Below are 23,066 nucleotides of genomic sequence, written 5' to 3' on the forward strand. Positions count from 1 at the left end.
GCCAGAGTGTTCTAATGAACAACTAGAGCGCTAACAGTCCTACTTATGACAAACGTATGGCACACCTGAAGCCATCTTGATTGGAATAAAGTGGTAACTCGTAAAACATTTAATTTAAAAAGGAACAAAATGAGGGGGTTCATTTTGCCACAGAAAGTATGATTAGTGCTGCAGAAAGAAAAATTAGGGCACATTTTGACTTCTCAAATCCTCTTCTATGTCATAAAAAAATTCTGACATGCAGACTGAAACATGCACTTTGAATACCAGCAGCAGACTTCCCTGGTGAGCAGTAGCTTTACTACAGTGATCTAATGAGCAACTAGAGTGCTAACATTCAGAATTTATGGCAAATGTGTGACACATCTGAATGCCTCCTTGATGGAACCAAAGTAAAAAACTGAAAGTATTTCCTACTGAGGAGACTGCAGTAAATGAGGAAATTAGGAAAATTCATAACAAATAAATCTCCCAAGATGGCCACCAGAGACAAAAGAGCCCAAATGTAGCCCAAATATCACCCAGATGTAGCCCAAGTATAGCCCAATGACAGAATGTCCCAGAGTGTTCTTAAGAACAACTAGAGCGCTTACTGTCTTACTTATGACAAAAGTATGGCACGCCTGAAGCCATCTTGATTGGAATAAACTGGTAACACTTAAAACGTTTAATTTAAAAAGGAATAAAATGAGGGGGTTCATTTTTCCATAGAAAGTATGATTAGCACTGAAGAAAGAAAAATTAGGGCACATTTTGAGTGACTTCTCAAATCCTCTTCTATTTCATTAAAAAATTCTGATATGCAGACTGAAACATGCACTTTTAATACCAGCAGCAGACTTCCGTGGTGAGCAGTAGCTTTACTACAGTGATCTAATGAGCAACTAGAGTGCTAACATTCAGAATTTATGGCAAATGTGTGATATATCTGAATACCTTCTTGATGGAATCAAAGTAAAAAACTGAAAGCATTTCCTACTGAGGAGACTGCAGTAAATGAGGAAATTAGGAAACTTCATAACAAATAAATCTCCCAAGATGGCCACCAGAGACAAAAGAGCCCAAATATATCCCAAACATATTTGTGTATTTGCAGTTTTATATAGTGCAGACTTGTCAGTTATTGGAGTGCTTTACATGAGCATTGGTTACATCACACAAGATCAAATTCATTTTGGTTGTAGACATGGGGAGATTAAGTGATTTGACCAGAATCACAGAATGTTGAGCTGAAGCAAAAACTCCAACCTGGTTCCCCAGTTGCAAAGTCTGCAGCTCTGGAAGTAACACCACATCCTCTCCCCTAGATGCAACATTTAATCAAGTGGTCAACTGGATAAAAAAACATAAAGATTACAAATAATTTAAAAGTTCTTTGTCGCTATTTGAAAACTCAGAAAATATATCCTCATTTTAGTTTTTTAGAGCACTAACCATAATTTTGATGCAAATAAGACCCTCTCATATATGTAATTTCTAAAGGAAATGCTCTAGGTATTACAGTTTTGATTACATCAAGATGACGTCAGGCGTTCCACACTTTTGTAATAAATATAGAATGTTAGCAATCTAGTTGTTCATTGGGATACTGTTGAGAGGCAGAGACCAGGGGCACGGACTCTGAAAATTGAAGGCAGGTAGGAGAGTGCATAGGCAACAATTTGACCACACTGGGCAGGCAGGAAGGGCAGTGGCAGCACAACAGACTATGGAGAGCAGTGGAAAGGGGGGCAGGGGAAACAAACCAACACTACAGGACTGGCAAGAGAGGCTGTGGCAATATATTAGACCATTGTGGGCAGAAGGAAGAGGCAGTGGTAGTACAACCATACATGCCAACAGACCCGTTTCAGCCAGGAAACGTCCAATGTTTTTAAGCTCAAATTGGCTTTATTTGATCTGTCTCCTGTCTACAATCTCCTCTTTTTCAATGTAACTCAAAGGGGAAAATCAATACCCCAGTTTTTTCAAAATCTCCCTCTTACCAAGTTCAAAATGTTCGCAAGTATGGTACATTGGATCATGGTAGGCAGGAGGAATTGGGGTAGGGACATGGACTCGGATAACAGAGGACAGGAGGGACATGGAGAGGTGCACCAAACTGACCCTGCAGGGCAGGCATCAGAGTTTGCAGCAGCACAACACACCACATAGGGCATGCGGGACGGGAGTGCAGCACAACAATCCATAGAAAACAATCGGGTGGGGACAGAACCATGCACATGGACAACAGAGAACAGAGGGGCAAGAGGCAATGGTAGCTAGCTGACCATAATGGACAGACAGGAGAGGAAGCTGCAGCATAACAGACCATAAAGGGCAGGAGGGACGGATCAGGGGCATTACAATGGAGCAGACAAGCCAGGAGGGAGGGAAAAGGGGTCTGCACATGGAAACAGAGGGCTGGGGGCAAGGGGTCAGGACAGGAGCAGCAAGATGACCATGGAGGTCAGGCAGGATGGGCACTAGAAACAAGACACACCATGGAGAGCAACAATGAGACTATGATGGCATACACACAGACCATGGAGGGAAGGTGGGAGGGGTCAGGGGCAGCTAGCTGACCACACAGGGAAGGTGGGAGGGGCCATGGCAGCACAGAAGACCATGCATGGCAAGCGGGAAGGTTAGTGGCAGCACAATAGCTATGATGGGCAAGAAAGAGGGTGCAGGTGCATGCACAAAGGACCATGGAGGATAGAAGGGAGGGTAAGGACCTGGGCACAGACAAGAGAGTTCAGGGGAAGGGGCCTCACAACAGACCGCGCGGGGCAGGCAGGAGGAGCAGTTGCAGCACAACAGACCAGGGAGGGCAGAAGGGTGTGGCAGTAAAATGGACCATGGAGGACAGGAGGAAGGGGATAGGGGCATGGCATGTGGACAGGCAGGGTGGAGGTGGCAGGGACAGGTTACAGTCATCTGACAATGCTAGGCAGGTGGGAGGGGAGTGGAAGCTCAACAGAACACTCAGAGTAGATAGGAGTGGCAGGTCCATGGAACATGGTGGGCAAAAAGGATGGAGCAGGGACATGCACAAAGACATCGGAGGGCAGGGGGAAGGAGAATAGGGGTAGCAAGCTAAGCACAGAGGCTAAGCAGGAGGTCAATGATGGGCCATAGAATTGGGCAATGGAGGGCAGGAGGAGTGGACTGGTACATCATGCTAAATGGATGGCAGTGGCAGCACATCAGACCATGCATGGCAGGAGGGAGGAGGCTAGTCCATGGATTCAGACAACAGAGGATAGGGAGGAGGTGGATGGGGCAGCAAGCTAACCTGTTCAGAGAAGGTGGGTATTAGGAACTTTATTGTTTTTAAAATGTGTGTCTGTGCGAACTACATAAAATATGAACAAGTATGCAGCATAATCTCACTTTTATTCAGGAAGAAGAGGACGTTTGTGACTGTGACTCTGGGCTCACTTGGCAGAAACACCCCCTGACCCTCCACCCCCCATCGCAAAATGTAATGCCCGTGAAAAGGGTAGGTGGACGCATTGGTATATAGAACATAGTCCTGAGAGCACGATTGAAAATGAAAACTAGATATAGTATATGGTATAAACTATGCACCAAATAGTGTGATATAAGATGAACCGGGGCGTGAAATATAATATGCAATACCTTGTGCGCAATGAAAGATTCATAGCGCGAGATAGCACAAGCACTAGCGCATGGTATGCGATATGCGCCTTGGAGTGTAATATGCACAGGGCAGTGTTGTGTAACCTAACTAGTCTCTAAAGTTGTAATATAAAATATGTGCTGGGGAGTGTAACGTTGCATATGCACTGTGACAAAGATATGGATCTCAGATTGTAATATGTATGGCATAGAGCTGTGCGTTATAACATAGGCATCGAGGAAGGCACGTTAGATGGGGCAATATAACCCATGCGAAGGCAAGTGTGGCATGACATATTCACGGGGTGGTGTTACAGTGCACATGGACTAGAGAGTGTCATAGCATACGCAGTAGCTGGTGGAATACAACACAGAGGTGTGTGGCACTCGGCGGGCACTGGTGGGTGTAACACAGCATTGGGCTCAGCCAGGAGCACGCTGTGACTCTCAAGTGAGGTTCGTCTCCTTTCCAGAGAGTAAAATAAAAAGTATTACACATCCGGCGGTGGATGTGTGTTTTATTAACCGTGAGGGGGGTTTCTTGCATAGTTTGGTCGAATTTTTGTCGAATCCCCTTTGAATGGCTTGGTGTGCGTGTGTATTAAATGTGCCCGTCAATAGCTACCCATGTTTGTATAAATAAACAACAAGGGTGTCTACTTGGACCGTAGGCGAGGGCACTGGAGGGTGGAGAGGGAGGGGGATAGGGGGATAGGGACTGGGGAGGGGGAGTGACTGGGTGGGGGGGGAAGGGGGGAGAAAACTTCAAAGCGGAACGCAGACGTCCTATAATGATATAAACAAATGTACAGGTTGAAATATGGTTAAGTATAATGACCTACATGTTACCGCTGCCCGGCCTCTGGGATGTGGGCTCACAAGCTGTGTACGGAAGCCTCATGGCCAAGAAAGGAAACGGCACTGGCATTTGCGGTGCAGGGTCATTATGTATGTAAGCTGCTTCCCCTATTGTTCTGCAATAAAAACGTTTTTAAAAAAAAAAAAAAAAGGGTGTCTACTTGGAGAGTACCCACCGGCGGGGGCGCCGGGATTAGGCACGGTAGGGCGTCAGACACGTCAGAGCTTCACTAGCGGTGTAAATACATTCCACGTGGATTCATTGTATGCATAGTCGCCTTTTAATGAATATCACGCAAATCGTCATGGTGATAGGTACATATGGTTTGTCCAGCATGTCCTAGGTGTTTCTATAAATATATATTTTTTAAAAATAATAAAAAACAAAAGCCGGCCCCGGGGGATGGGGTCCCCGGGGCCATAAGTGCCCTGAGGAGGGGGGCAACGCAGCCCCCCTCCTAAAGAATTAAAACAAAAAAAGGCCATGACCCGGGGGTTGGGGTCCCTGGGGCCGATTAAGGCCTTGGGAGGGCCAAATTATTTTTTTTCAACTAAACAAAATTAGGGTGCAGGCCCTGGGGGGTGGGGTCCCCAGGGCCAATAAATTAGAAAAAGAAGGGGGCCACACAACCCTCCTTCTTAAAAAAATAGAATAAATAAAAGACCGGCATCGCGCCGGAGGCCACGCCCCCTCCTTACAGCACTCTGCAAACGCGCCCCCTGGCCAGTTGTAAATTGGGGAATTAATTCCCCTTCAATACTGAGGGTCCCTGAGGGCCAACTAGCCCAACAGGTATCTCCAGTATGCGCCAGGGAGCTGCGTTGCAGACAGGTGTTCTGAGGCCACGCCCCTTTTTACACCTATATGCAACGCAGCTCTGTGGCACTTACTGGAGGTACCTAGTGGGCTAGTTTGACCCTAGGGACCCTTAGGATTCAAGGGGACTTAATCTCTCAACTTAGAACGGCCACAGGGCCCGTTTACACAGTGGTGAAGGGAGGGGACGGGGCCTGAGGTGACGTGTGCAAACACGCCCTATGGCGTGTTTTAAGTTGGGGAAATAATTCCCCTTCAATCCTGAGGGACCCTGGGGGCCAACTAGCCCACCAGGTGCTTCCAGTAAGCGCCACTGCTCTGCGTTGCAGAGAGGTGGTGCAGGCCGTGCCCCTTTTTACACCTCTCTGCAATGGCGCTTACTGGACATACCTAGTCGGCTATTTTGCCCCTAGGGACCCTCAGGATTCAAGGGGACTTAATCTCCCAAATTAAAAAGCGGCCACAGGGCGTGTTTACACAGTGGGGAAGGGAGGGGACGGGGCCTGAGGTGATGTGGGCAAACACGCCCTATGGCGCGTTTTAAGTTGGGGAAATAATTCCCCTTCAATCCTGAGGGCCTCTGGGGGCTAACTAGCCCACCAGGTGCTTCCAGTAAGCGCCACTGAGCTGCATTGCAGAGAGGTGGTCCAGGCCGTGCCACTTTATACACCTCTCTGCAACGCAGCTCTGTGGCGCTTACTGGAGGTACCTAGTGGGCTAGTTGGACCCTAGGGACCCTCAGGATTCAAGGGGACTTAATCTCCCAACTTAAAACGGCCACAGCGTGTGTTTACACAGTGGGGAAGGGAAGGGACGGGGCCTGAGGTGACGTGTGCGCGTTTTAAGAGGTAGTTTTAATCCCCTGCTCTATTATATACTAGGGGCTTACAGGGGAGGTCATGCTAATCACAGGGGGACCCCAACGCATAGTGTTCCCTAGTGTATGTAGGTGTTTTCACTGTATTCTGAGTGTCTTTTAACATAGCACTGGCTCTAGGACTGGTTAGTCAGACTCAGTTACCACCAGTATCCGTCTGAAAAAGTTGAGGGTACAGGATGATTTTGCAACAAGGCTTCTTTCTGCTCTTCTGTTTGTTCTTTATGCACGTTATCCTTCTTCCTGCACTTTTCTTCGTCTTTGAGGACTTCTGTTGCTTCTTTCTGCATTTCTTTTTTTCCTTTCTGTGCGTTTTTTCTTCTTTCTTCACATGTCCTATCTCTGTAGGCATAGTTAGAAATTAGCATTTAAAAAACCTTTGAAATTCACTGAAAAAACCATAGGTTTCAGGCACGTTATAGTTAGGAATTATCATTTAAAAAACCTTAGAAATTCACTGAAAAAAACATAGGTTTCAGGGGCGTTATAGTTAGCTGGACTTTTCACTCGTACAAAACCATTGAAATTCCCCCGTTATAGTTAGTTCAGCTAACTATAACTCACGCGCCCGCAATGCACTGCTGATGACGTCACATATTACATCACTCATGACATGGTCTGTGACATCACTCATGACATCACTGATGACATCTCAAATGACATCACTGATGACATCACTGATGACATCATCCTTGTGATAGAGTGGCAGACCTCCTCTCCCCCTAATACAACCTTTAATACACACTTTCAAAAATAGAAACTAAAATTTTCAAAACAATGGACATACCAATACCAGTTACAACAACCTATTCAGTAATTATAAGATCCACATACACATCCACTCATTCACCAACAGTCCTATACAGTCACTCATAAATGTACTCACTCATCATATGTACTCATATACCTATACATCCTGTTACACAATGCCACTCATCCATAGAGTTACTCACACACATAGTCACTCATGCTAATAAAGAATCAAACATCCATTTACTTGCATATACAGTTATACACACACCACCACACTTACTTTTATAGAAACTTACACATACTTAGTCTTTTAAACAATCACTTATAGAAACACATACTTATTCATACAGGAACTCTTTCAATCTCTCACTCTCACATATACTCACTTATATACACCAATAGTCACATATACTAGTTTAAAACATATGTAGTTACTCATAAAGACACTATTGAGACAGTCATTCACTCACTAACACACCAATGCACACACTCATCCACCCATACAGTCCTGCACACATGCTGTCTTCATCACATACAAACAGTGAGTCACTCATTCATGCACCTATGCACTACGTAATACCCCCCACCGAACCATACAGACACTCAGACACTCATACTGAGACTCAAAAAACCAACTAATAACCTATATAGACACTCAAGGTCAAGTTCAAAAGACCTTTATTCGAATTTCATAAAAATCCATAAAAGTACAACAATAAGAACGTGCGCGTATTATCAGTCTCATAAAAGTGCTAGTGCGTAAAATTAATGTATCCAGGGAAAATAGCATTGAGCAAGACTCCCCCAGAGAGAGGGGTCTTTGTTTTCTAAAATAAGGGGTTAGAAACCAAATAATATATTTTAAGTAAAATTTACAGAAGAATAGGAAGTGCAGATCATTCTGTGTACTAATGCCATCGCACGGACATGGGTTATATTGTGTTGTGTGGTGATAACCCAGGGGAAAGCCCAATAGAAATTTCACAGAGCCTGCCCTAAGACGAAATAGCAAGGATCTTTCCCAGTTGGACATGGGGAGGGTAAGGTAGGGTGGAAGTGGTTGCCTACACAGATCATTCCCTATGTATGTAACAACAGTGGGTTTAAATATTTCCCTTCCCATTCTTTCTGAGTTAAAAAGTGCATATAGTGCTTGCTTGACCTCAACCTTGTCTTTAGGCTCAATTCTGGATGGGTCGGAGAAAAGATCGCCTCTGTCCACGGCACGCAATGTTTTTAAAACTCCCGCAAACCAAGGGATTGATAAGCCGTGGTCACATTTGAGGCAGTCTTTTATAATGTCTTGTGTTAAAGTTGCTGAGTTGTTCCTCCAGATCCTAATCCAGAATAGAACTGGTCTAGTTCTGATAAAGTCGCAAACATAGGGGAGGTTTAGTTCTTTATGACAAATAAATTCAGAGGATGAGATTGGGGCGCCCAGTATTTTCCTACAAAAACGACTTTCTTCACGCTGAATTCCGGGACTTTTCCCCAGTCCCCAGACCTCAGCCCCATATGTGGCTACAGGAATGCACTGTAATCTAAAAAAATTTAAAATAGCTCTGGTGGTGCCTATTTTCTTTGGACGTCAAAGACTCAATATAGAATTGGTGGCTTTCGAGAACTTGCCCATGGCGTGGGCAGAATGCCCACTCCATGAGCCGTTCGCAGCGAAAACCAACCCTAGATATGGAAATGAGGTTACAGATTCTAATTTGTTTGACCCTATATGTATAGTATTGAGCTTTCGTTTCCCAGGCCCACATGGCATAATGAAAGATTTTTTTAAATTTACACGCAGATCTAGGGCCTCCATGTGTTGAACAAAGGTTTCAACAAGCAAACGGAGGGCATTTGGAGTGCGGCCCATAAGGACCGCATCGTCTGCGTATAATAAAACTGGCAATGGGTGCCCCTGGATAATTGGGACGTCTCTAGTCACTTGTTTCAGTGCTTTAGCTAGACCGTTAATGTAAATAATAAACAGCAGAGGTGCTAAAACGCACCCCTGTCTGACCCCCCTGCCTATTTTTATGGCTCCGGATACTTCTCCACCCATCCCAATCCTGACTTGTGCCTTAAGGTCAGTGTGAAGATAAGCCAGGAAGTTTACAAGGGCCTCATCCAGTCCATAATTAAGAAGCATGGCCCACAATTTGAATCTATTAACTAAATCAAAAGCGGATGAAAGATCCATGAATGCAAGGTAAATAGGGGACGATCGAGCAACGTTATACATAACAATTATCAACTTTAGGTTCAAACATTGCTCCACCGTGCCCACCTTGCTCCTGAATCCCATCTGGCACGGGTCCAATAGATCTGTGTCTTCAGTCCACTCTACCACCCTGTTATAGATAACTCGCCTGAGAATTTTTAGGGTATTATCCAAGAGCGTGATCGGACGGTAGTTAACTGGATCTGACCTGTCGCCCTTTTTAAAAATTGGGACTATAATACTGGTAGCCCAAGTTTTGGGCATGGGCACTCTTGGCAGGCTATTATAAACATTAAGAAGAATTGGTGCCCATAGATCCGGACTATGTTTAATAACGTCTATGGGGAGTCCATCAGGACCTGGGGCCTTGTTACCAAGGCTCTCTCTGATGGCTACCTCTACCTCATAGAGGTCAATCTGTAAGCTTTCCAGGGGCCGAGACAGTTACTTCCTCGGGAGGGGCAGCATATATTTTGGAGAAATGGGCCTCCCAGGTGCTGCTGGTTATATTACAGCTAATTGGGGATAGATGTTTGCCCATGTCTCGCATTTTCCTGACGGCTGACTGGGCCGCTGCTCTTCAAGTTAGCACTTCCAACCAGCGATTCCCACTGTTCCGTCAGTAATGCAGCCTTCCTTTCAGCTATTTTTAGTTTGTAGTATTTCCTAGCTGTCTGTACCTCTGCTGTGCTCCTTGGCTTGGTGGTTAGTGCCCTACGCAGTTCCCTGTTTGCTGCTGAACAGGCGGAATCAAACCACCTTGGCTCTTTCCCTTTCTTTGACAGTGGAACTGAAAAATAAATTTTTATTGCTAAACACAGTTTGCCAAAGTCCGTAATTATTCTGTGACTATTCCCATCTAGAGATAAACAGGAATTAATTAATTCGGGATGTTCATTTTTCATGCTTTCTAGTATGGCCCCGCTGTCAATTCCCCTCCATTTTAATCGCAGGCCATCACCAGAAGGTGTGATATCTCTTGCTCCGTTTAAATTGACATATACCGGACTGGAGCCTAAATGCAGGGTAATTGTGAGGGGATTATGATCTCCAAATGATGTCTCTATCACTTTGGGTTCTATTACACGGTCTACTAAGTAAGGGGACATAAAAATAAAATCAATAGTTGAACGGCAGTCCCTCCCTCTGAACGTGGGGACACAGTCCATGCTAGAGGTTTGACCTGTTTCCATAGCATTGCCAAGAATGTGCTCACTTAGCATGTTGGCTAATTCAATACCCCTTCGTTCAGCTTGATCTAAGTAGTTATTATCCTCAGGCCAGCACTTCTTTGTAATTTTCGCGTTGAAATCCCCCCCGATTAAAATCCCTATCTCCTCCTCTAATTCTATATTTGCTTCCAAATTTCGTAAAGTCTTAGAGAGTGCTGTGTAGTTCTTATTGGGTACAGAACAAAAATCATTATTATAAAAATGTATTAAATAAATCCTTGTCTTTCGCTTGAACTCAAGGACCTGAATATTCGGGTTCCCTCCTGATAAGTCTTTGATGGTGCCACCCGCCAATGTCCTGATACCTATAAATAGTCCTCCCACTGCACGACCGAAAACAGGCTTAGATGCAATCACACTACAGCAATGGTAGCCCTCTATATATAGATTCCCTACAGCCCATGTATCTTGAAACATAATAATGTCTTTGCCATCCAATAGCTGGACCCATTGAGGGTCTGACAATCTTGGTTCTAAACCAGCAACGTTCCAGCTAAGGATTGACAAGTCAGAATGGCTAAAGGAACCAGGGAGCTTGTCCCTAACACTCTGCTTAGGTCGAGTTGGTATGGTGGTTATATCCTCATGTATGACTGAGGGTAGGACAGTGACGTTGTGCGCTACCATTATCTGGGTTGTGTTAGTTTGTGTTGGGTGTGAATGTTCCCCAGTAACATTAGGTACCTCTTCACATTCAATATTACTTTCTCTGTTGCCCAGTCAATCCTGATCTTCTAGGTTTGAAAAAGCATGTTCAAACCGGTTATAAGTTGGGATGTTGTACATGTACCTCAACTCATTCTGGGGCATGTTGCAATTTTGATTGATCCCTGCATGAAGCCTCTCCCTTGGGATATGCTGGGGAAAAATGGGAAAGAATGGATGTGACATTGGGTATACTGGGGGTGCGGTCTGGTGACCTAATGGGGGGCCATTCCTAAAATTGGAATTTTGATCCTGGTGGCACAATCGGCGGTTATTCCTGATATTGTAATTTAGGTCCAATTGATATGCTGAGGGGTTAGTCCCGCATTAAAATTAGAATCTATTAAGTGCCTGTAGAAGTATCCCAAAGGGAGCAGAGTAGTGTTAAATTCCCAAGGTGAGGGCAGTGGAGCTTATGCAAGTGTGGTTTGCGCCCATTGCGGGGACCTAAAATTTATAATTATGCAGTCCCCCTCAAACTTTTTTCTCAACGGGCCCACCCACCCCACTCTTTGGGTGTGAATAATCTCCCCTGCTCCTTCCATTGGAAAATTACAGTTTCCAGATAACCAATGGAGGGTTCTATTTTTAAGAGTTGTGGGGTTTTCCTCTTGATCCTTCCTCAATTTAGACACATTAACTAGGACCAACACATAGGCCCCACACTCTGGGGGTAAACTGATACGAGCCGGGATCTGTCTCGTATTGGTTGCTACAGTTTGATCCGACTTAGATGATGGGGGATTTCGGGGATTTCGGGCATCATTATTGGCTTGTCTAGGTGGTGCCCTTTTGCTTTTAGCAGTGGTTTGATCCATACCTTCTGGGCTATCTGCCTTAGTTGTTTTAGGATTGGGTGCCCGTTTGGCTGGAAGTTCCGCATTTGATGACTTTTTACTTGTGCTCGGTTTTGGTGTTGGCAAAGGGGCATTAATAAGGGCACTTGTGTTTGTGCTAACCACAATGTTTTTGGGTTTGTCTGCAGTGATTATCCCCGGATTTGGTATAATTGGTAAATTATGCCCTGTGCCCAGTTTTATCACATGATCATCTAATGCTCTCAGCCTCTTATCTATGTTAAGGACTTGTTGGTTAATTGGCCCTAAAAGGGTGGTTATCAGGGTCTCCATCCTCCCCCAGAAGCCCTCGTTCCCCAGCGCTGCACTGGCTTCTATAATTTGGGAATCCATATCACTAGATTGACCTTCCCCCTTACCCTCATTTTGCTCTACAGGGGCAGGGGTCCTCTGTAGTTGGTTGCGCCCACCCTTGTCTCTATATTTATTCGGCGCTGGCTCTATGTGTTTCTGTTTTCGCGTAGCTTTTTGCCTCTTAGCTTTCTGCCCCCTGGTTTGCATCGATATACTGACGCTTTTGTCCCTGTCTGTAGTTAACACATCAAAATCGGGGCATAGTCCTGTGCCCTCTAAGTGTGCCTGGTCATTAACTAAGGGTAAAGAAGAATCAAGGCTCCTATTCATGCTTGACCTTAGCATAGTAGGGGTTGACGAGAGCCTGCTGTCCGTAGAAAAATGTCCAGGGGGTACCGTGTCTACGATTATACAGTTCTCATTAGAGTCTGCGCCTGGGAGCCCCGCATAAAATGTAGCAAGCAGGGAATCCAGTGAGTTTTCTTGATGCATGAATAGGGGCAGGCTCGGTGGAAGCGAGAGACGCCTTTCGGTATTCTGGATGGCCGTAGCGACAACACCAATGGTCTTCTGTAGCACTTTGCCTATGGCTGTCAAGCTAGGCAATGGGGTAGTGGGAGTTGTTACAGGCATTTTCTGCTTACCATTTGGCCTGGGCACAGCTGGTGTTCTCTTCCCCATGTTAAGTGTTTGGCCGGATATACTATGCAACAGATGGCGTCCTTCCTACTATAAGTTGGAATATGCTCCCAGCGGTAATCAAATCTTGTCACTAACCTTAGACGGTCTGCCTAGGGGGGTGGCCCAGCCCAGCCTCGTTCTGCCTAGGACGGCCGCAGACGGCCCGCCCTTTGCCCGGGCTTAGCCCGGCACTGCCCGCGCGCTATCCTGCGACGCGGGGGCCGTGATGGAATTTAAAGCGCCTCCAGGCGCGTGGAATGCTACGCCGGCTTCCGGCTTCCGGCGCTCAGGAGCCTGGGAGATGAAGTCCCCCTCCGCACAGCGGCCGTGGTATAGTAGTCTGCGGCGGCGGGAGGGAGACAAAACGGCCACAAACAGGCACAGGTAGATGTAAGGTCCCTTTAACAGTTTGCCCCAGACTGGTTACGGCACCCGCTCCACCGGGGCCGTGATGGAATTTAAAGCGCCTCCAGGCGCGTGTGAGGCTACGCCGGCTTCCGGCGCTCAGGAGCCTGGGGGATGAAGTCCCCCTCCGCACAGCGGCCGCGGTATAGTAGTCTGCAGCGGCGGGAGGGAGACAAAACGGCCACAAACAGGCACAGGTAGATGTAAGGTCCCTCTAACAGTTTGCCCCAGACTGGTTACGGCACCCGCTCCACCGGGGCCGTGATGGAATTTAAAGCGCCTCCAGGCGCGTGTGATGCTATGCCGGCTTCCGGCTTCCGGCGCTCAGGAGCCTGGGGGATGAAGTCCCCCTCCGCACAGCGGCCACGGTATAGTAGTCTGCGGCGGCGGGAGTGAGACAAAACGGCCACAAACAGGCACAGGTAGATGTAAGGTCCCTCTAACAGTTTGCCCCAGACTGGTTACGGCACCCGCTCCACCGGGGCCGTGATGGAATTTAAAGCGCCTCCAGGCGCGTGTGATGCTACACCGGCTTCCGGCGCTCAGGAACCTGGGGGATGAAGTCCCCCTCCGCACAGCAGCCGCGGTATAGTAGTCTGCGGCGGCGGGAGGGAGACAAAACGGCCACAAACAGGCACAGGTAGATGTCAGGTCCCTCTAACAGTTTGCCCCAGACTAGTTACGGCACTCATGTAGCTACTCACCAACCCATGCAGCCACTTATACACAAAGTGAGAGACTGATACAGATATTTACATATTTAAACATTACTCACTAAGCCATGTATTCACTAAGATACACTTAATCAGTCAGTTATACAATCAATTTTTCAAAAACAAATCATCCATTTAGACACTTATATACCCATTTATTCTTCCATCGACCTTGAGATATACATATATAAAACATATGTAATTTTCAGAAAAACACACATTCACTGGATGATGTCATCAGCGATGTCATCAGTGATGTCATTTGAGATGTCATCAGTGATGTCATGAGTGATGTCACTGACCATGTCATGAGAGATGTAATATGTGACGTCATCAGCAGTGCATTGCGGGCGCGCGAGTTATAGTTAGCTGAACTAACTGTAACGGGGGAATTTCAATGGTTTTGTACGAGTAAAAAGTCCAGCTAACCATAACGCCCCTGAAACCTATGGTTTTTTCAGTGAATTTCTAAGGATTTTTAAATGCTAATTCCTAACTATAATGTGCCTGAAACCTATGGTTTTTTCAGTGAATATATAGATAGATATATATATATCAACACTGGAAACATCTAAACGTCTCCTCCAATCTCCTCTATTTACACAGGAAACAGCCAAGGGTCAATTCACACCAGTTTATTTGTGCTGATAAAAGTTTGGGGATTATTCCACCTTCATTGGTTATATCTGCTCCCCAAGCTGTCGAATATATGTACAAGCAAAGGACCTGAAAATAGATTCTGAGAACAAAATGGACAATATATTATATAAACAACAATAATTCAGTCTCCTCTTCTTCTCCATGACGTAATCCTGTCAATACCAAAAAAAGACAGAAGATTGGTGTCTCTCTTGCAAACTATTTAAATGCCTGGCCAAAGGATAAGACTGATCTTTCTTGGTGATTGCTCTCTTGTGTTCCAAATCCCCTTTTTCAAAAAGAAAATAGTGCTACCCACTTACCTTAGTCCACCTGGGCACACAAGAACATACACACAATGATCAGTAGTACAAGTTATTGGTTTCCGTATGGTACGTTACTGGCAAAATCACGTCAGGTATATTTTAACATTTCAACAGAGACGTTTTAAGGCATAGGCAAAGTGGGCTCTGGCCAAGGGCCCCAGCCTTTCAGGGGGCCCCCTGAGAAAGTATTGCCCTGTTGACCTTGAATAATTCTTAAAGCGATTGTTGTCCATAGTGTTTTCCTTTAATTTATTTTTAATGTGGGTAATGTGTGAGAGTCTATAACAGACATTTTTCAGACAAATTATATGCTATTGTTTCAGCAACGTCCATAAAAAAAGGTTCTTTTAGATCAAAACAGTACTTCACATATGAGAAATGGGAGGGGAATAACAGAGATTATTTACAGTAATATTAGTGAACTGCTGCTGTGTTACACTATTGAAAACACACATCACTAACCCTGAATATTAGATGTAAACGCATTTAGAATTATACCAGCGTGCCTGTGCACTGGCAGTGAACTGGCCGAACAGGGCATGAAGGAGTTGAAACTGGATCATAAATTCAAAGCTGTTCTCAACAAGGTCATGGTAAATGAGATTGTAAGGGTGGACCCACAGTTGCTTGGTGCCCTTGTTCGGACTACCAAAGTGGCCAAAGTGAATGCTATATCTAGCACCAGGCGCTCACAGGAGGAAATACACAAGCGTTGGAATAATCTACGGGGACAGTGAGCTCCCGGGCTCCAAAGCGCACCTAAAGGCCCAGCAGAGTGATGGTGGATCTTGCAGGCCCCTTATTTTCTTTCCCTGGGAGGAGAAGATCTTGGGTTTTCTGCACACTGAAGGCTTTGCAGGATTTCCTGGTGGAGTGGAGACTGGTAAGTTAAAACACTACTATACCAAACATTTGCTGCTCTTATGATTTTTTTCATTTTGTATCTTGATTTGAGACGTAACAGTTGTTATCAAAGCAACATTTGCGTTATCTTTGAAATGATGCCTAGATATATTTAAAATGCAGAGTGGTACAGGAGCTCCTATCTTTTACCTTCATAATATAATTTAATGATCAATTTTATTGTTTAAAAAATACAATGTTCCATGTTATTTTTAGTCACAACAGGTCTATGGGACAATCAGCTTGTGTTTTGATCAGCTGCCGCAGTCTCATTTGTGCCCCTGTTCTTGTGTGTTATGTTTCCACAATATACAGCTGGTAATGATACTTGCTAAAGAAAATTACAATACACCAATCTACTTTTTGGTTGTTTTTCTGCTGTATTTCATTAGGAGCAACATGTTTTAAGACATGTTTGGGTGACAAGTACTGCCTTAGGTATGTTTTACATCACTTTCATTTGTTTTTTTTAAACTTTGTAAATGACTAACATGGTTACGTTGAGTTGTCAGCTTAAAAGTTGCTCTGCCAGGCTGCAATGTCAGTGTGTGGGTCATGTGTTCACTTGTCTCTCTGGGGTGCCAACATTAGTGATGGTGCATTCTAGTTTGCTGATTGATTTAATGTCCTGGGTAATCTCAGAACTAGAGTAGTGCCTTACCAACAAGGTAGCAATATCAATCAGGGTCCTTCTAATTGCATATAACTTTTTTTTGTGTGTTTAGAGCACAGTCATTTGGCATGTTATACCATAGCTCTACTTACAAATTCATTGCTCTTGATCCTGACATTTTCTAAAAAGTTTTAAAAAATTGTGTTAATCATGCTCAAAACCATTCATTAATACAACCAAATCAAAGGGTGGCCAACAATGCAACCATAAAATAATCCTCTGCATTTATGACAGGGTGCCCCCAACCTACAATACCATTGTTGTTCAACTGCGCAGGCTACAGGACAGGTTTTTAGTTGGCAAATCATTTTTTGCAGTAGCATGCAGGTAGGAGCAGTATTACGGCAAGGATAGGCACAGAAAGCCATGAGACACAGATAGAAGGTGACCTTTGGCAAAGCTCTTGTAGGCAGCAACCCCTGCCCATTTTAAACTCCATCTTGACTAACTTGACTTGACAGCATAACCCAGCAAAGAGTCCAGTACGTGCTAATCAAAAACTACATAGAAGATTACGTAGTAAATGTTTTTGAAGATAAGTATCTGTTTTCACAATTAATTGTTGCCTCTTTGCATTATAATCACAGACCCTCAGCCAGAGTGGATTTTCAGCAAACCAATGAGAAAATCCCACCCACCAATCCAAAAGATGCCAAAGCATTAGATGTAAAGACAGCTGCTGGTGTGGATTGTGAGTGTGAATAGGCCGGCCCCTCTGGGTTGTATGGTCCGGCTACAAGGGTGAGCCTCACTTAACCCATGTCTACACTACACCAACAACAGATAGCATGCGCAGGCCCTCTTCCCTAATCTTGTGTATTAGCTCCCTGTACCCCAACAACCTCTACCCAACGCCGGCCCTAAATCGGACTGCTCCCTGGACGGAAATACAATGTGGTGTTTGTTGTGAATTGCGGTGTGACAGCAGGCGGTGTGAGGAAGATGGGAGGCGGGCAGGGGGTTGATGGGGTGCTTACAATTATGCTGGGGTACATTAACCCCTTCAGTGCCACGCCCTTTCCCCCTCCTGTGCCGGGCGTTGCACTAGTGGGTGGGGTTCATGACGAGATAGTCTCGTCATGGGCACAGCGCAACCGTGCTCCATGACGAGACTATCTCGTCATGGGCACTGAAGAGGACTGACTACAAAGTCTTTAAGTCAGGCAGCTCCATGCTGCACCCCTTGGAATATTGGCTCCTTGGGCCTGGGCCCAGGGAGCCCAAGTCCAAGGTCGGCCCTGCCTCTACCAACTCTGTAGAGTGCAACCCTGTCCTGGCTCCAGTATGTACTACAGCTACAACATCTACAGTTGACAGTTGAGACAGGACCCACAATAACGGTGCACACACGCTCTAGGTCACAGGATAGTGATGCCAGGAGTAGGACTGGAATGCGCGAGCTGAGTGAGGACAGTGATGCCCATAGTTTTAGAGCAGCTGCGGGCCAGAATATCATAGGTGCAGCCTCCAGACATCAGGATCAGATGGAGCAGATGCTAATTCTCTTCTAAAAACACAATGACCTCCTGAGGAAGCATCTTGGGTTGCAGAGGGTGAGCAATGGGCTCCAGAAGGCCAATAATGTCCTTCTGGAGCATAACATGTCTTTCATGTGTACCTTTACTGGGGTGGTGCAGGATGGGTTCCAGGATATTTGTGATGAAATTAGAAATACATCAAAACCTCTTTATGTTGACAATAAACATCATCCAACAGCAGCAACAGCTGCTGCCTATCCAACATGGAGGGGCAGCGGAAGGGGGAGAAAATAATAAAAAAAAATAAAGACATGTACACTTACCTTTCACCGCGCCAGGCCTGATCTTCTGCGCCGCGCTGCTCCTCTGCTCCCAGCACTGCAATCCTCATGAGCACAGGCTCCCAGACTCCCCATGCAATCCCAGCACTCCCGGCATGAGAGAAGCGCTGGAATTGGGCTGAGGGGGGCTGTTTCACGCTCCAGCAGGGACTAGGAGCCCGTGCCCCTTAGCGTTGCTGATATCTCCAAGGTGCAGCCTAGAGATATCAAAGTGTCCATGTCGGTTTGATTGTCCTAAGATGGCCAGCCAAACCAACATATGCACTTTCAGTGCCTACCCCTGCTGTGTGACGCTGCGACATGCCTCCGCCCGTCCTAGACTGCGAGACTGGCACTGAAAAATAAAATGATAATAAAATAGCTTTATTTTAATTTTTTATTTTTCTTCTGCCTGCTGCCTTTCAGCAGTGCTGCGATGCTCCTCCGCCATAGCAGAAAAGCGCCCCTGTCCAACACGCAACGGGGTACCTCCACAGAAAAGGAGGCCCTGGAAACCAGCGAGACACCTGTCACCACCTGTCATTACGGAGCTTACAACTCAGGAGACATCAGTTCCCCTTAGGAGGGGGTGATCGTATGGACCAGTAGAAGAGGAGTCCAAGAGGACAACCAGCAAGAGGCGCAAGCTTTAATTTTCTCCAGTGAGCCACCAGCATGCACTTGTGGACACATTCTAGAACGCATTTGCCTTTTGAAAAACAGTGTTTCATCTGAGCATGGACTTCCAATAACTAGGGACTTTACCTAGTAATCTCATTCTGGCCAACTCTACATTTCTGTCTCTGTAATTGTTTTTTTGTTTGTCATTTTTCCATCCTGATATTTGATTTTCTAAAAAAATAATGATTTACCCACACAAATGAGGAAAGATAAAATAGCAATTAAAGTACTATGATTTCTAATGTAACTTACAACTTGGAATACTTTACAGAAGGCCTGACCACGGCATTTCCCCTTGGGCTTTCCACCCTTGCAAGACAGTATCCTCATTAGTTGTGCCCCTTTCAAGGCTATTTCAGGGGGTTAGTGTACAGCCAATGGCAAGGGCCATCTAAACCACAGAAGGCACCAAAGTCCTTTCAGGTCGGGAAAGGGGATCAATCAGACAGCATCCAGGCCACCAGGGCAACAAACTTCCCAGTTCGGCCTTCCTATGGCAAGGGCCTCCAAGCCACTTTAGTTAGCCTTTAGTGGCACACAACTGCCTTGTGGGATGCAGGATCAAACACTTACTCCAAAGGTAAAAAAATATAACATCTGATAGGTAGGTCCTCCATATCATCCAACCCTTCCATTCCTTTCGACTGGTCACATCTTCCATCCACATCAAAACATCCTTCAGGAGCGTCCATCTTGCTCCAGGAAGTGCAGGCTGGTTTGACCAAAGAAGTCATAAAGAGGGTACAGGCCCAGGAAGAAGGACTGGCTGTTACTCCTGCTATTTTCACATGCTGAAGATGAATGAAAGGACAGAGTCAAGATGCTCATGTTGGGCCTGGTTCTGTCTGCCCTGCATTCAGGTAGCAGAATGGTGGCTTTGGACCTGTAGGATGTCTACTTGCATGTACCTGTCCTGCAGTTCCACAGACTTTAATAGCGGTTTAAGATAGGCCAGGAGAATTTTCAATTTGCTCCGCTTTGGCCTCAACAGTGTCCCTTGGGTGTTCACAAAGGTGAAGCCGATGGTCACAGCACAACTTTGGAAGTTGGGGTACCAGTTTTCCACTACCTCAATGACTGATTGTTGAAGGTGGACTCACCACAGACCATCATATGCCACTTTCAGATGGCAGTGAATGTCACCAATGTCATGAGATCCGTAGCTGTCTGAAGGTGGTCTACAACTGACTGTGGCAAGCCTTCTTTCAACAGTTTGTCGTCGAGGTAGGGAAAAACTGGAAACCTCCTGACACCTTTGGGGATCACTATCAACTTGCCAAAGTCACTCATAACTTCTTCGCTTTCATTGGAGCCACCCTGAATATGGTGTAGGTTTGGGCCATTTCTTCACCCCAATGGGTCTTGGACATTCATGCTATGATCCCGATATTTCAGCCTCTGTACTGGGTCTCTGTGAGAGCAGCTCTGAGGAGTCTGGGCCACTTAGCATACAGCATCCTGCCCGTTGACAATGTGAGGTGGCATATTTCAGCTCTACTGTGGAACCTAAAGTCTGGGTGGGCAAGCATCAGGGGAAGCTGTTGGATTCATCCAGGATTCACAGGAGACTGCAAAAGACCTGCAGTGGTAGCTCAAATACAATAGGACTCTTCTCCCTGCCCTACCCAGAGCTGATGGTGGTGACGTATGCATCACTGCTAAGATGGAGAGGTCTCTGGGAGAGGTAGAGATTATAGGACTCTGGTCTCCAACAGAGACCTGTCTCCACTTCAACCTGTTCGAGTTGAGGACCATTTGCCTGGTGTTGAAAGCCTTCCTACCATCCATCAAAGAGAGGCTGTCTCAGATTCTCACAGACAAAACCACTGCCACGTGGTACAGCAACAAGTAGGGAGTGGTGGGGCCATGTGTCCTGTGCTAGGAACCACTTTGCATCTATGCCAGTTGGCTGGAGCGCCAGGCCATTTCCCTTGCTGTGACCCACGTGGAAAGATCTTTGAAAAACTCAGCCGTTGCGCCTGGCAGATCATGAATGATGGTGATACCCCAAAGTGGCACAGGGCATCTTCCAGCGATGGGAAGAACCTTGGCTACATATTTATGCAAACACTGAGAATTTGCAATGTCAAAACCTTTGCACGCTGGAGTTTCCAAGAAGGCTCTCTCTAGGGAAATGTTCTGGATAGATTGGAGTACTGGACTCCTGCATGCCTATGCCTTTCTGCCACTGTCCCTTCTTCTTTGAGTTCTGAAGAAGATCAGGAACGACAGGGCCCAAGTCATTCTTGTAGCCCCAGGTTGGGCAAGAAGACTGTGTTACTCGGAACTTTTAGACATCAGAATTTGTCCTCCAATCATGCTACTGCTTCGGGAGGATCTCCTGTTACAGCAGCGGCGCAGAGCCCTGAATCCGAACCTGTACAATCTGCAACTCCATGTGTGGAAATTGAGTGCTGGCAGTTTACTGTGTTTGATCTTTGTGAGAAATTGGGTTACTGGTTGAGGGGGGTGAAACTCTACTCAAGCAGGAACCACAATCTTTTTCAAAGTGAGATACAAGCCAACCCGAAATTAACCTATGTTCATCCCTCTGGTAGCTTGGCACAGAGCAGTCAGGCTTAGTTTAGAGGCAATGTGTAAAGTATTTATGCAGTACTTCGGACAGTAATAAAGTGAAAATTCAACACAAGGAAGATCCAATACTAATTTCGAAAAATAGAGCAAAATGTAATAAGTAAGTCAAGACCAAAACGCCAAAAATCAAATCGTTAGATTTCAAGTGCCAGAAAGCCCAAAGTGTCATTTACGGCTGTCTGGTGGTGCACGACTGGGAGAAAGTCACAAGTTCAGGCCCATCGGGATGAAGCTCGGGTCGGATACAACGACCAGGTTAGTCCCGCTGAAAAGTTACCTTCTCAGTCCAGCACAAAGTGTCGCGTTTACAGTGGAGGGGGCTGTTAGGAGCAGAGAAGCGCAAAGCGTAGGATTGACCTCGCAGCCGATCATTGCTATAGCGAGAAAATCCTATTGTCATCACAAGCGGGCGGGCTGGAGCTCCGCGTTGGCACTCCCCTCAAGCAGTCAATGCTGTAACGCTAACAGTCAGGTTGACAGAACATTGCATTGGCGGGCTGTGTGACTGACAAGGTTTTGGTGCCAACATGCCCATTTGCGGCCAGAAGAGCCCAAAAACTTAAATTCAGCCTCTCTGAGGCCACTCCAAGGGTCCAACACCTGAGGGGCACCATTTGGGGGTCTGGGGCTTACTCCACCTGGATATGGGTGCTGGTTCAGGTGGTGGGGAGTTTTTTTCCCTGTGGCTCTGAACAGGAAACCAGCAGACTAGCCCTTGGAGTCACTCCCGGAGTCACTCTGGAAGTCCTGAGTTCGAGTTCAGGTGCAGGTCCAATCCAGCAGGGCAGCAGTCCAGCAGAGGCAGTCTTTTTAGCAGTACAACAGTTCTTCTTCCTTACAGAGTTTCTACAGGCCCAGAAGTCTCCTGAAGTGTTGGTGTCTGAGGTCCAATATTTATACCAGGTGCCTTCTTGTGGGAGAAACTTCTGGAGGTTTCCCTTTGAAGTGCACTCCCATCTCTGGCTCGAGAGTAACTACACGGGGGGTATGCAGCCCTTTGTGTGGAGGCAGGACACAGCCTAATCAAGTGTAGGGCTGTGCCCAGCTCCGCCCTCCCAACCAGGCCCACCCAAGCCCTCTATTGTCTGTGACTGTCTAGGAGGAATAGACAAATCTCAACTGTCAATCAATCAATCAATCAATCAAAGCCATTTATAAAGCGCACTACTCACCCGGAGGGTCTCAAGGCCAGGTCTTGAGCTTCTTCCTGAAGGAGAGGTGGTCTTGGGTCAGGCGCAGGTCGGGAGGGAGGGAGTTCCAGGACTTGGCGGCCAGGTAAGAGAAGGACCTTCCTCCTGTTGTCGCTCTTCGGATGCGGGGGACGGCGGCGAGGGCGTGGATGGTTGATCGGAGATGGCGTTTGGGAGCGTAGAAGTTGAGGCGGTTGTTGAGGTAGCTCGGGCCTTGGTCGTGTAGG

Source organism: Triturus cristatus, chromosome 8 (genome assembly GCF_964204655.1).
Source record: "Triturus cristatus chromosome 8, aTriCri1.1, whole genome shotgun sequence".
Taxonomy (NCBI): Eukaryota; Metazoa; Chordata; class Amphibia; order Caudata; family Salamandridae; genus Triturus; species Triturus cristatus.